The 14,560-nt window shown below is 48.1% G+C and overlaps 1 long non-coding RNA gene across 1 annotated transcript; it reads left to right on the top strand.

The window, feature by feature from the left end:
- Positions 1 to 9,238: 9,238 nt before the first annotated feature.
- LOC120869997 lies at positions 9,239 to 14,150 on the top strand. Its single transcript, XR_005722700.1, has 2 exons — positions 9,239 to 10,875; positions 11,813 to 14,150. It is a non-coding gene; the product is annotated as an uncharacterized LOC120869997 (long non-coding RNA).
- The last annotated feature ends 410 nt before the right edge of the window (positions 14,151 to 14,560 follow it).

The raw sequence follows: 14,560 nt of genomic DNA, 5'->3' as shown, positions 1-14,560 counted from the left end.
GTTGGATTCTGATTGCTAGAATTTTGTTAAGGATTTTTGCATCTATGTTCATCAGTGATATTGGCCTGTAGTTTTCTTTTTTTGTAGCATCTTTGTGAGGGAACTGCCTTGGAAGTGACAGGTGCAATAGATTAAAATCCTGTCGTTAGTATCCACTACATAGGAAGGGGCCTATAGATCTTGAGAAATATAAGCTGGACCAAGGAACTATCCGAAAATGAACTGACCCCACACTGCCCACAACACCACCAGAGAAAGTCCTAGATACATCTTTACCATTTTTACGATCATTCTTTTTTTCTGATGTTTGTTTTTTCTTTTCTTTTTCTTCTTTTTTTTTAAACACTTTTTAATTTTTAAGCCCTCTATTTCTCCTTTAGTTTTCATTTATATAACCTACTATTAATTTTTAAAATGCTGAAAAAGATCAGTTGGCTGTACTTGTGTGGGTCTATCCCTCTCTCTTCTTTAGTTGATCTTGCGTTCATTACTGCAGCTTTAGGGTCAGTCTGCAAGCTGGGCAGTGTGGATCCAAATGTGTGCTTTCTCAAAACTGTCTTAACTATTCCAGCTTTTTTGCCTTTTTCTAGCAGCATACATTTGAGCATCACGTTCTCTGTATTTACCAAAAATCCTCTAGGATTTTGACTGGAACTGTATTAAATGGATGTATAAGGGAATGTGTAAGGTGAGGGGTGGCTGGGGAGAATTGACTTACTATTGATTCTTCCAATCCACAGTTACGGTGTGTTTCTATATTTAAGGATCTACTCTAATTTTTTGTTATTGATGTGTAGTTTTCAGCATAGAGACAGTGTACATGTTTTGTTAGATTATTTCATTTTTCTCTCATAAATATTTTAGTTTCAGTTTCCAACTGTACATTGCTAGTATATAGAAATACAGCTTGCTATTGTATCTTGTGACCTCACTAAACTCTCTAATTTGTTCTAGAAGGTTTTTTTTTGTATATTCTTCAAAATTTTTTATGTAAGCAATCATACAATATGCAAACAGGGACAGTTTTAGTTTTTCCTCTGCTGCATGTGTAACTTCCATGTCTCTTCCTTGTCGCCCTGACTAGGTCTTCCAGTGTGATGTGGAATAGGTGTGGTGAGTGGACGTCCTTGCCCTAGTCTTTATCAGAGAAAGGTTAACATTAGCTGTAGGTTTTTGTGAAAGTGAAAGTCACCCAGGCGTGACTCTTTGCGATCCCACAGACTATACATATACAGTCCATGGAATTCTCCAGGCCAGAGTACTGGAGTGGGTAGCCTTTCCCTTCTCCAGGGGACCTTCCCAAACCAGGGATCGAACCCAGGTCTCCCGAATGCTCTGTATCAGCTTAGGGACATTTCTTTCTATCCAAGTTTGCTGAGAAAGTTTTTTGTTTGTCATGAAGGCTTCTACTGTACTAATTAACATGATTATTTACTTTTTCTGCATTAATGTATAATGGATTACATTGATTTTTAATTACTAAACTGCCTTGCATGCCTGAGATGTATACCCGCATTGTCATGCCATTTATAAATTTGGCCTTGGAGTACAAAATGAAGCAGGTCAAAGGCTAACAGAGCTTTGCAAAGAGAATGCACTGGTCATAGCAAACATTCTCTTCCAACACAAGAGAAGACTCTACACATGGACATCACCAGATGGTCAATACTGAAATCAGATTGATTATATTCTTTGAGGCCAAAGATGGAGAAGCTCTATACAGTTAGCAAAAACAAAACCGGGAGCTGACTGTGGTTCAGATTATGAACTCTTTATTGCCAAATTCAGACTTCACTGAAGAAAGTAGGGAAAACCACTAGACCATTCAGGTATGACCTAAATCAAATCCCTCATGATTATACAGTGGAAGTGACAAATAGATTCACGGGATTAGATCTGATAAACAGAGTGCCTGAAGAACTATGGATGGAGGTTTGTGACATTGTACAGGAGGCAGGGATCAAGACCATCCCCAAGAAAAAGAAATGCAAAAAGGCGAAATGGTTGTCTGAGGAGGCCTACAAATAGCTGAGAAAAGAAGAGATGCAAAAGGCAAAGGAGAAAAGGAAAGATATACCCATTTAAATAAAGAGTTCCAAAGAATAGCACGGAGAGATAAGAAAGCCTTCCTCAGTGATCAGTGCAAAGAAATAGAGGAAAACAATAGAATGGGAAAGACTAGAAATCTCTTCAAGAAAATTAGAGATGCCAAGGGAACATTTCATGCAAAGATGGACTCGATAAAGGACAGAAATGGTATGGACCTAACAGAAGCAGAAGATATTAAGAAGAAGTGGCAAGAATACACAGAACTATACAAAAAAGATCTTCATGACCCAGATAACCATGATGGTCACCTAGAGCCAGACATCCTGGAATTCAAAGTCAAGTGGGCCTTAGGAAGCATCACTACCAACAAAGCTAGTGGAGGTGATGGAATTCAAGTTGAGCTATTTCAAATCTTAAAAGATGATGCTGTGAAAGTGCTGCACTCAATGCCAGCAAATCTAGAAAACTCAGCAGTGGCCACAGGACTGGAAAAGGTCAGTTTTCATTTCAATCCCAAAGAAAGGCAATGCCAAAGAATGTTCAGACTACTGCACAATTGCACTCATCTCACACTCTAGCAAAGTAATGTTCAAAATTCTCCAAGCCAGACTTCAACAGTATTTGAACTGTGAACTTCAGATGTTCAAGCTGGATTTAGAAAAGGCAGAGGAACTAGAGATCCAATTGCTAACATCCATTGGGTCATCGAAAAAGCAAGAGTTCCAGAAAAACATGAACTTCTGCTTTATTGACTATGTCAAAGCCTTTGACTGTGTGGATCACAACAAACTGTGGAAAGTTCTTTAAGAGATGGGAATACCAGACCACTTGACCTGCCTCTTAAGAAATCTGTATGCAGGTCAAGAAGCAACAGTTAGAATTGGACATGAAACAACAGACTGGTTCCAAATAGGAAAAGGAGTACATCAAGGTTATATATTGTCACCCTGCTTATTTAACTTACATGCAGAATACATCATGAGAAACACTGGTCTGGATGAAACAGGGTGGAATCAGGATTGCTGGGAGAAACAGCAATAACCTCAGATATGCCAGGAGAAGGATATGGCCACACCATTATTCTTGCCTGGAGAATCCCATGGGCAGAGAAGCCTGGCAGGCCATGGTCCATAGGGTCACAGAGAGTCAGACACGACTGAAGCGACTAAGCACGCCCGCAGACATGCAGGTGACAGCACCCCATGGCAGAAAGCGAAGAAGAACTAAGTCTCCTAATGAAGGCAAAAGAGGAGAGTGAAAAAGTTGGCTTAAAGCTCAACATTCAGAAAACTAAGATCATGGCATCCGGTCCCATCACTTTATGACAAATAGATGAGGAAACAGTGGAAACAGTGTCAGACTTTATTTTTGGGGGCTCCAAAATCACTGCAGATGGTGACTGCAGCCATGAAATTAAAAGACACTTGCTCCTTGGAAGGAAAGTTATGGCCAAGCTAGACAGCATATTAAAAAGCAGAGACATTACTTTGCTAACAAAGGTCGGTCTAGTCAAAGCTATGATTTTTCCAGTAGTCATGTTTGGATGTGAGAGTTGGACTATAAAGAAGCTGAGCACTGAAGAACAGATGCTTTTGAATTGTAGTGTTGGAGAAGACTCTTGAGAGTCCCTTGGACTGCAAGGAGATCCAACCAGTCCATCCTAAAGGAAATCCGTCTTGAATATTCATTGGAAGGACTGATGCTGAAGCTGAAACTCCAATACTTTGGCTTCCTGATGCAAAGAACTGACTCATTTGAAAAGATCCTGATGCTGGGAAAGAGTGAACGCAGGAGGAGAAGGGGACGACAGAGGATGAGATGGTTGGATGGCATCACTGACTCGATGGACATGAGTTTGAGTAAGCCCTGGGAGTTGCTGATGGACAGGGAAGCCTGGTGTGCTACAGTCCATGAGGTGGCAAAGAGTTGGACACGACTGAGAGACTGAACTGATAAGTCACTAGGTCTGATTTGCAAACTTTTTGCTGAGAATTTTTGCTTTTATGTTAAAAACACACAGTGGTATAGTGATATGCCACAGGTATCATGAGACAGAATTATTATTTATTTACTTAATTGCTGTTATGGTAATGTTAGCTTTGTAAAAGGAGTTGGGAAATATTCTCTCTCTTATTTTCTGGATCAGATTGTATAGAATTGATTTTTTCCTCATTTAAATAGTTGGTAGAACTCACCAGTAAAACTATATGGACTTAGAGACTTCTTTTTTGAAAGGTTATAAATTTAGTTTCTTCAGTATTCATAGGACTATTAATCCTGTCTGTTGCAACTTGGGCACATTTTAGTGGTTTGTAGTTTTCAGGGAATTGGTCCATTTCATCTAAAGTTTATGTGTGTAAAGATGTTTATAGTATTATTGGCATCTTAGGTTTTTTATTGTCTGTGGGTTTGTAGTGATAGCCTGTCTTTAATAATTATATCAATAATCTGTGTCTTTTCCTGTGTTGCTTTCTCAGTCTTTCTAGAGGTTTATCAACCTCACTATTGTTTTAGAGAACCAGCTTTGAATTTAGTTGATTTTCTCCATTGTTTTTGGTTTTTTTTATGTCACTTCTACTCTGTCTTTATTATTTCCTTCCTTTTGTTTCTGTTGGGTGTATGTAGCTCTTTTTACTATTGCTTCTTAAGGTGGACGCTTAGATTGATTCAAGACCTTCTTTTCTAATATAAGCACTGAGTGGTATGAATTTCTCTCTAGGCACTTCTCTAGCCAGATCTCACAGGTCTTCATGTTGTATTTTCATTTTCACTTATTTCAAAATACTTTCTTATTTCCCTCAAGTCTTCCTCTTTGGCCCATGAATTACTACTGTATTTGTTTAGTTTTGGCTGTTCTGGGTCTCTTGCTTTGCACGGCCTTTCTCGAGTTGTGTCGCGCAGGGCCTCCTCCTCACCACAGTCCGCAGGCTTCTCCCTGTGGTGGTGTCTCTTGCTGCGGAGCACAGGCTGAAGGGCTGGGGGGCTTCAGCAGCTGTGGCTTCTGGGCTCCAGAGCAGAGGCCCAGTAGTTGCGGCACATGGGTTTAGCTGGCCTGCAGCGTGTGGGAGCTTCCCCAGATGAAGTCTCTGTGTCAGCTCATCCTCACATCTGTGTCCTCTTGGTGTTTGCATCTCTTGATTTTCTTTGCCATGCAATTTGAGATCTTCCTGGTTCTTTGAACGCCAAGCAGTTAGTTTTGAACTGTGTTCTAGCTATGTTTCATATTACGTCAGGAAACCCTGGGTCTTACTGAAATCCCATGGAGAATTCTGTTAGTTTTTTGGGTTTTTTTTTAAAGCAGGTAACCAACCTGCAATGAGGGAGGCCTGGGTTTGATCCCTGGATTGGGAAGATTCCCTGGAGAAGGGAAAGGCTACCCACTCCAGTACTCTCGCCTGGAGAAGTCGGGGGACTGTGTAGTCCATGGGGTTGCAAAGAGTCAGACACGACTGAGCGACTTTCACTTTCCCTTTAAACCTGGTTAGGTTCAGCCCGGTAGTCCCAGAGGCCGTCAGTGGGCTGTGGTTCCAGGCGGTGCGGGTCTTAAAACCTCGGCCGGGCTGTTCCGACCCAGGGCGTGTGCGCCACCTAGTGTCCAGTCTGGAACCCGAGCCGTGCTCGGCTCTCAGTCCTGGGTCAGCGGTCGGGAGTCAGAGCTACAGGGCGGTAGCTTGCAGGTGAGCCCAGGAGTTCACAGGCAGCCTGAGGGTATGAATTTCCTGTGCTCCTCTCTCTGCCTCTCCATGGTCTCCCCAGGACTCTGTGGTACTCTGGGACCTTATTTCCAGTGTGCAGACAGGAAGCTGGGACTTTAATTCTCACAGACTCTGACACACGCCCCACTAAGTGCACCCCTGGCTGGAGTCAAGAGATGTCAGGAGACCAATGGAAAGAGTCTCGGGATCTGATCCCAGCGTCTCGGGGCCATGGTGTCACTGACTGGAGAGAAAGGCTTTGGGATATCACAGGCTTCATTAATTGCCATGGCAGGATTACTTGCAAGCTGGATTGCCAATGAAAAAGAAGAGAATATTTCACACTTTCCCTGAAAAGGAGCAATTCTCATTCTTGCCATTCAAACCAGAACCAGAGGGCTTTTCCTGGAGATGTTCTGTCTTCAACCTATGCCTACTTCAGGGTCTGGGGCTGCGGTGAGTTCAGGGGGATTCTGGAGGGAAACAATGGTAAACCCATTGCCAGGCTGGTAGGACTTCGAGCGCTGGCCGTCCCCAATCCGTCTGCAACTTCACTTGCTACACTCCTGTAATAGCTTCTTTAAGCATCTCTCCCTGGTAGCTCAGAGGTTAAAGCATCTACCTGCAATGTGGGAGACCTGGGTTCGATTCCTGGGTCAGGAAGATCCCCTGGAGAAGGAAATGGCAACCCACTCCAGTATTCTTGCCTGGAGAATCCCATGGTCGGAGAAGCCTGGTGGGCTACAGTCCACGGAGTTCCAAACAGTTGGACACAACTGAGCGACTTTACATCACTTCAAGCATCTCTCCAGACTCTTTACAGCTGCACTCAGCAGGAGAGACTGGGTAAAAGACTTTGCCTTCCTTACCTAATTCAGAGCCATACAATCAAGTCAGAACTTCACATCCAGATGGCTCTACAGGACAGTTCTACCAGACATTCAAGGAACAAACAATTTCACTCTTAATCAAGTTAATCCAGGATACAGAGAAAGAGGCTGCACTCCCAACTCATTTTTTGAGGTTAAGTTTCATGTTAAAATCTGACAAGGAAAGAGGAAAGAAAATTACAGGCTAATCTTAACTCATCAACATAAATGCAAAATCCACTATTAGCAAACATAATTCATGGAGATATAAAAAAGATAATACACAATGGCCCAAGTAGGTTTCCCAAGAAAGCATGGTTAGTTTACAATCAGGAAAGCAATCCCTAAAATTTACTGAGTCAACAGATTGAAGTTTAAAACATGCTTACCTTAATACATACATACAAATAATGGAGAAATTCGTCAATGATTCCTCATACTAATGGTGAATCCGTAAAAGCATTCACATTAAGATTAGTAATGAGATAAGGATGTCCAGCTATGGTATAGGAAGTTCCCCTAAAAACACAAGAAGGCAAAAGCGGACAAGAGTCGGAAAAGAAGAAACAAAGCCATCCTGTCCGCGGAAGAATGATGCCTCGGGGCGGGGGCGGGGGCAGCTGGGAGCTGGCGCTCACAGGGTGCCCCCGGGAGGTGCAGAGCTGTGCACCGTGGGGGACGAGGGGAGATGACATGTCCTCCCAGTGGCCGGCAGCGAGGACAGCAACAACCCGTGCGCACCTCTGGCAGAGGAGACAGGCAGAGGCGGCGGTGGCAGGAAGAGCTCTCTTGCCTGGTTTTCTGAAAACACGGACAGTGCTTGTTGCCCAGTCCTCGTACACAAATATGCTTACACACACGTGCACACGTATCTGTAGGCAGCAAGCCCAAGGAACAATGCCAAAGGAAACAGGACCACATCAACATAACTAGTTTTTCATGCCTTTTTCATTCTGACTCCATGCTTCACGCCTACTTTTCACTCTGCTGTTGGGAAGGGCGAGGCCCCGGGGCACTGAGCCTGCCGAGGGTTCCCTTCTCTTCACCCAGGGGCTTCCCAGGGCCGTGTCTGCAGTGGGCAGCCGCCAGGAGGTGCTAGCATCCCTGTCCAGGAAACAGCAGGCTCGCCTTGGCTTCCTCTAAACGCAGTGACTTCCCTTTTTTTTTTTTTTTTTCCTGTTCAGGAAGCATAAGCTAGGGTTCTGCTCCTGTAGAGCTGCCCTCTGCCAGTGCAGGCACCCAACGGGGGGCCTTGGGAGAGGGGAGGGGAGGGGGACCCACCACAAAAGAAGGGTAAGCCCTAGCACCGCTCTCGCTGTGGGTCACAGCGTCCTGTGTCTTGCCCAGAGTCTCACGACTTCTGCTGAAATAGGATGTGACAGGCTGGCTTGTCAGCCCTAGGAGCTGCCCCTTCTTGTGGAAAAAAAAAAGTGAAAATGTTAGTCACTCAGTTGCGTCTGACTCTCTGTAATCCCATGGACTGTAGCCCGTCAGGAGACTCTGTCCATGGAATTTTCCAGGCAAGAATACTCGAGTGGGGTGCCGTTCCTTTACTCCAGGGGATCTTCCTGGCCCGGGGATTGAACCTGGGTCTCCTGCGTTGTAGGCGGATTCTTTACTGTCTGAGCCACCAGGGAAGCCCATTCTTCTTCATCTTTTTTTTTAATGTATTTCTTTTTCACTGAAGGATAATTGCTTTACAATATTGTGTTGGTTCCTACATCACCATGAAGCCGATTCTTAATGACTGCGTAATCCTGCTTCACCTGATTCCAACCCACAGTGAGCAGGTTTCTAGGCCATGAGTAACACCATGTATTTTTCCTCTCAGTTTATGCCGTTATATCAGTGTAATACAGTGAAACTTGCTTCATCAAATAATACTTAGAATCTTCTTCATTAAAAAAGTGTAACTTGGTGATTTTTAAACAATTTTCTTCAGATGAGTCCTCAAGAATGAAGTTAAAATATTAAATGTAATTAATATTTTCTTCATAAATTCTCATTACTTCCAGAAAGGAGAAACAGCAAGGGTAGAAGAAAACACAGCTCCGTACACGTATCTGTGACGAAAACTCTCCGTAGTGGAGAATGAGCCCCACGGAAGCGGCAGACAGCGTCACGGGACGCGCATCCAGGGGTCTCTGGAACAGCTTCTGAAGACGTGGAGAGGTTCGGCTTCACTGGAGAAGATCAGTCACCCTAGTTCATGGACGTTCCTGACCATGTGAAGCCTTTATGTGCAACATGAAATGGAGCTGTCCTGGTACTACCAGGAGAGTTGGACCATGAAGAAGGCTGAGCGCTGAAGAATCGATGCTTTTGAACTGTGGTACTGGAGAAGACTTGAGAGTCCCTTGGACTGCAAGGAGATCCAACCAATCCATCCTGAAGGAGATCAGCCCTGGATATTCGTTGAAAGGACTGATGCTGACACTGAAACTCCAATACTTCGGCCACCTGATGTGAAGAGCTGACTCATTAGAAAAGACCCTGATGCCGGGAAAGACTGAAGGCGGGAGAAGGAGGTGACAGAGGATGAGATGGTTGGATGGCATCACTGACTCGACGGACACGAGTTTGAGTGACTCCGGGAGTTGCTGAAGGACGGGGGATCTGGCGTGCTGCAGTCCATGGAGGCACAAAGAGTTGGACGCGACTGAGCGACGGAACTGAACTGAACTGAGGAGGCAGAAGGCACGTAGCAGGTTAAATAGGAGTTTAACATGAGGAATATATCAGAGGAGCGATGAAAGAGTGCATGGGAGACCTCAGCAACTCGCCAGGCGCCCCCGGGCCGAGGGACACAGCCCACCAGAGCACAGCTGGCGGGGGGTTCAGGCCCGGTGGAGAAGGTGTGCCTCAGGCCAGCGTGGCTCTGGGGCTGCTGGGCGAGCAAGAGGCCACCCTGGGGAGCAGCCCCCGATACCCCAAGTGAGCAGGGCCGAGGCCTCCAAGCACGGGCTGCGAAGACCCTCCCTCCCAGCCGCAGATGGCTGGGTGCGACCGGGGGTCTGGTTCCCCTACAGAGGGGGCCATGCTGGTGGCAGGTTCAACCTCCTGCTGGGTAGGATGTCGTGGGGGTCCTGACACCACGCCGTGGACCCCTGGCCTCCTTGGAGACTGCCCCAGAGCCAGTGGCCCCCTCTGTGGGCTGAGTGCCTGGCCGGTTACTGCCCAGTTTATTGGTTATTGTCCTCAGAGGACTGCCAGCCCCTGGGCCCATAGCACCTGTCACTTTCCTTTCTCTGAGGCAGCCTTGGGAACAAAACTCATGTGATGGCAAAGACCTCAGATGCACAAATGTGCAGCCCACAGCACAGCCGTCACACAGGCCTGTCAGCTGGAATCCACCCCCGACACTCACTCAGAGAAACGAGCATCCCAAAGCCCCTTCAAGACAGGCTAAAGGCCACTAAGCTCAAAGCAGACACCCTTACGCAGCCTCGTCAAGCAGACCCTGAGCGGGTCAGGCCCAGTGCACGGATATCCTGGAGTGATGCCTGTGGGTTTTCTGCCTTCTGCCTGCCTGAGACCAGCTACGGTCCAGGTCCCACGGAGCGAGAAGGCAGTTTCCCGTGGTGGCCATCACACTTCAGAATTCTGCTCTCAGAGCCTCCAGCCATCCCCTTTCTGAGCAGACACGCTTCCTCCTGGAGACACGCTTCCTCCTCTCTTCGGCCTTTGCTCCACGCAGACATCCTGCGTCCTGCAGGAAGCAGCATGAGACGGCTGCGCTTGGTTCCAGATGCCCTGGGGGCACCATGCTGGCGCGCGTCATCCTGCTGCAGCCTCAGCCTGGGGGTGCCTGGTGCACCGCACGTCAGAGACCGCGGCCAGAAGGGCTGCCCTGGGCTCCGTCCCGAGGATTCAGGGGGTTAGCACTCAGCGGGCATTGCTGGAAGGCGCTGTCCTTTACTAACACAGTAGTCCCCAACCTTGCTGGCACCAGGGACTGCTTTCGTGGAAGACAGCTTCTCCATGTGTAGCTGGGGGATGGTTTCTGGGTGATCCCCGCGCAGTGTATTTATTGTGCGGTTTATTAACTACGTCAGCTCCACCTCCGATCATCAGGCATTGGACCCCGGAGGCTGGGGACCCCTGCTCTAGCACAAAGCGTCACACAGCGCCAGAGAGGGGGCCACGAGGGCAAAGTAGGTGATCACGCCCCAACTGGAGTTTCGTCTCTATGTTCAGATTCAGCTCTTCAAGCTGATGACTGTCCAGGCTGACTGATTGCCAGGGCTGACGGAGGAGGGCAGGTCAGAGCCCGGACGCCTAAGCTCGGGGAGGGCCGGCTCACACCCCTGCCGCGGGGAGCAGGCCCGGGAGGAGGTGAGCTCAGTGGGACCCGCTTGGGCAGGGGTGTCTGCTGTGCTGCACCCTGGGAATGAAGGGGTGGGGAACGGCTGGGTGAAGAGCCGTGGCGACACCCAGCACAGGGTGTTCATGATAGACTGGGCTGGGAGGAACCCGGGGGGTGGGGGAGAGTCACGGAGCCCCTCCAGGGAGGCCACCTGGTCCCTGCTCCCTCCAGCACCCGCCACCAGAGGGAAGCAAACGCCCAGCGCAGCCCGTCCCCCTCGGTACTGGGGAGCGGGTCAGAGGGCCAGGCTCAGGGCTTCCTTCCCTCTCAGTCACTGGAGACCCAGATGCCCTGGGGCTCGTCTGCTCTTCCACAGGCCCAAGGCCAGGAAGTGCGGTAAGGGGCTTACCGCGGGGGGCTCCACGGCTCGGGGTGGCCGCACCTCAGATGAGAATCGATATGTGGGCAGGTGTTGAGTCTCAGGCCAGCGTCTAAGTGTGAAGATCACAAGCAGGGGACAAGCATCAGGGTGCACAGAGACAAGGGGTCTCCTCCAATCCTCCAGCCTTGTTGGGCAGGGGTCCTGGGATCCCAGGGACCACGACAATGGTGGCAAGGCCGGGTCCAAGCTGGCCGCAGCTGGGCAGAAGGAATGTGGTTGACTGAGAAGTCCCACCTGTGTTTGGCCTGGGGACTCAGAACATCAACTTTGTGGTCCTTGTGGTTCTGACTGTGTCCCCAGGACCACCCTCTCGTGGACTCGGACATCAGTAACAACTAAGTGTGGAACGCATGTCAAATACCAGATGGTGTACGACACGAAATGCCTGTGGCATAGAGACATTTTTTCTGTAAAATACACAAGCTTGAAGCTTGTTATCTCCATCCTACAGACGCTGACACCAAGCTGCCAGGAAGATGGCCCGCTCAACATCCCAGACTCAGCATCTGGCAGGAGCATTTTTTTTTTTTTGGACCTGTTATTTGGATAGGAAAGAGAGGGAGAATGACGGAGCATGAGGTCTTGTATTTATGAGAAAACCTTCCCTTGTGAGAGCATCCAGTCACTTGTGACTTACAGGCTTATGATACCAGGTAGTGCAGTGTGAATGAACAACGTCGTGTGCGCACAGACTCCATGCAGACGTCTGTGCTAGATGCTCCATCTTTTGAGGACAGCAAACAGAACCAGTACAAGCTGTCGGGTCAGATGGGACTGGTCCAGTCCAGCAGCGCTAAAAGCCCATCTCAGGCCCGTGAGCTTGGTCAATCGGCAGCTCAAAGGGCTCATTTGTCTGCACTTGGACTGGAAGTGGATGTTCACGGCTTTGAAATGATAAAGGGGTGCCACCAGCTCCTTTCCCTAAACCCCACTCCTGGACTTTGTTTTGCCATTCAACACGTGGTCACAGCTGGATTTCTTATGAAGAAAAAGAAGGGAAACCTTTAGAGAATGGGTGTAAATATCAACCGTAAACTCACTGGAGGCATCTTCCCTGCGGCCCTCAGCTCAACGTTCACCACACAGAGATGGCATGGTACGGCCGCAGCCCTGCCGGCTCAGTTCAGCCACCTCCGGGGCACTTCAGGGATCCGCTGAAAGACACAGACAGTGACCACTTTCTTACCTAAATCTGGACAAGAAAGAAATCCTGGGAAAAAACTCCTCTCGGTGGTAATTCAAGGAAGAAGAAAAGCGTCAGTAGCATCGCTGCGGCCCAGCTGACAGGAAGGTTGCTCAGTGCACCTTCTTTACACACAGAGATCACTCACACTCAGCGGTAACGTGCATGGTTCACTGCCACTCGACTTCACAACACATACCACTGGAAAATAGGACAGGGCGAATCATGGCCTCTCATGATGAGACAAGCAGACTATTAGAAATCGCCTCTAACTGTGTTATTTCAGGTGATCAGTTTTGTGCTCTTCTGAAGATAAAAGAAGTTCACGTTGTAGACCCAGGCTGATGGGATACTGATTCTGCCCTCAGCCACAGCCACACCCCGACAAGTATCGACCTGATTGTAAGAATGGAATTTTGTTTCCTTCTCCTCCAGTCCTGGACTCAACCCACAGCGGGAAGGACTGGCCTAAGCTCCCCAAGACTGAGACCCATTACCTTCAGATGGCAGGGTGACCAGAGAGGCACAGGACCAGGGAAGGCCTGCAGGCTCGCCTGTCCTGTGCCTCGCTGTCCCAGGCCGGGAGCTCTGGCCTCTCGGATGCCCCTATGAGGATGTTTGTCCTCCCGGGAGGTGGAATGGGAAATACCCACCATGCCAGGGGGCAGCACCAAAGGCCAAACGCTGGGCCAGGGGACAGAGCAATGCAATTACATCATCAATTCTTGTTCTGCATCAGACCTTAAAAAGATAATACATAACACAAATATGTTTTAGGTCATCCAAGGAGTTTGAGAATCAGATAAAGTTCTTGTCAAGGCTTTTCATCCTCATCTCCGACAACCCAGGCTTCTAAACTTGCCACCTCTGGGAAAGATGGTTTTCTTCTTCCTGAAGAATTTATTCAGGGCTCCCTATGGATGTTGCAAAAGGGGGGCCTCTGTGAGCTCTGGCTTGTCTGCCAGCCCTGAACCCTCCTCTCTCCTGAGGGGCTGTGGGCCAGGAGAGGACAGTCCTCAGAGGAGGGGCGGACAGAAAGGCCGGGCTGGCAGGGCCCTGCTCCAGCAGCAGCTCGGGCCACCTGTAGCACCAACTTTGGGCACGAACCCTTCGTGTTCCTCCAGTCAATCCCTTGGGTCCTTAAATGCCCTTAGTCGCTGGGCTCCCCACTTGTACCGAAACTGCACAAAATTCTTGGTGGTTTTCTCTGGGTTTTCACTTATAACCCCTCAGAGGTGAGGGGCTTAGGAAGTCTAAACTGCCTATCAGCACTGTGCCTCTGACCTAGCCATCTGGGGGTTACTGTCGGATTTGGACTTAGCACGGCCTCTGGGCTTAGTCTACTGAGACAGTCACGTCTTAGATGGTTCAGAGCCCACCCGACCCCTGGGGCCCCCACGGCAGGCTCTGAAAAAGCAACTCTCTCAGCTCATTCCCTCAGAAGGCTTTACAACAGTAAATACCTAGACTGACTCTATTGTTACTTTCTTAAATGATTTCGAATATATAGCTGTCGTAGACTGATTTCTCAAAGGTCAATAAAGACCTGTGTGCCCCTCCCACCACACTCCTATTCTGAACATTTCATTATCATCCTACCACCTCAGTCAAATCTCCAGATGAGTTTGCATTTGGCGTTTGTACACTTAGTCAAGTGATCTGCGACATTCAACATCATGACTGAAGTGCATACATCCTTTCTCTCTGTATGTGTGTCTAACCTACTGTTTCACCTATTTGCTGAGTTACTTTTTCAGATCCATTTGGTCACTTCTGAGTGTCTCTTGTCTGCTGCTCAGGTTTGATTCCATTTCCATTTCTTTAAATACCTTATACGCTGTTACTTTGTATTATCTATCTCATAGCAGCGATATCTGAAGCTCCTGGGTGGTAAAATCTACCACCTGGTGTTTCTGCTGATTCTTCTCTTGTGCAACCTCTGCATGTATTTGGCCATTTGGGGGTTTCTGTGAGGCAGACGTGTTCAGGGAGCATCCTCACAGGTGTAAGATGATG

The sequence above is a fragment of the Oryx dammah genome, unplaced genomic scaffold, assembly GCF_014754425.2.
Source record: "Oryx dammah isolate SB20612 unplaced genomic scaffold, SCBI_Odam_1.1 HiC_scaffold_11, whole genome shotgun sequence".
In the NCBI taxonomy this organism is placed as follows: domain Eukaryota; kingdom Metazoa; phylum Chordata; class Mammalia; order Artiodactyla; family Bovidae; genus Oryx; species Oryx dammah.
The sequence above is the reverse complement of the archived record's forward strand: the minus strand, read 5'-3'. Positions and strand labels throughout refer to the sequence as shown.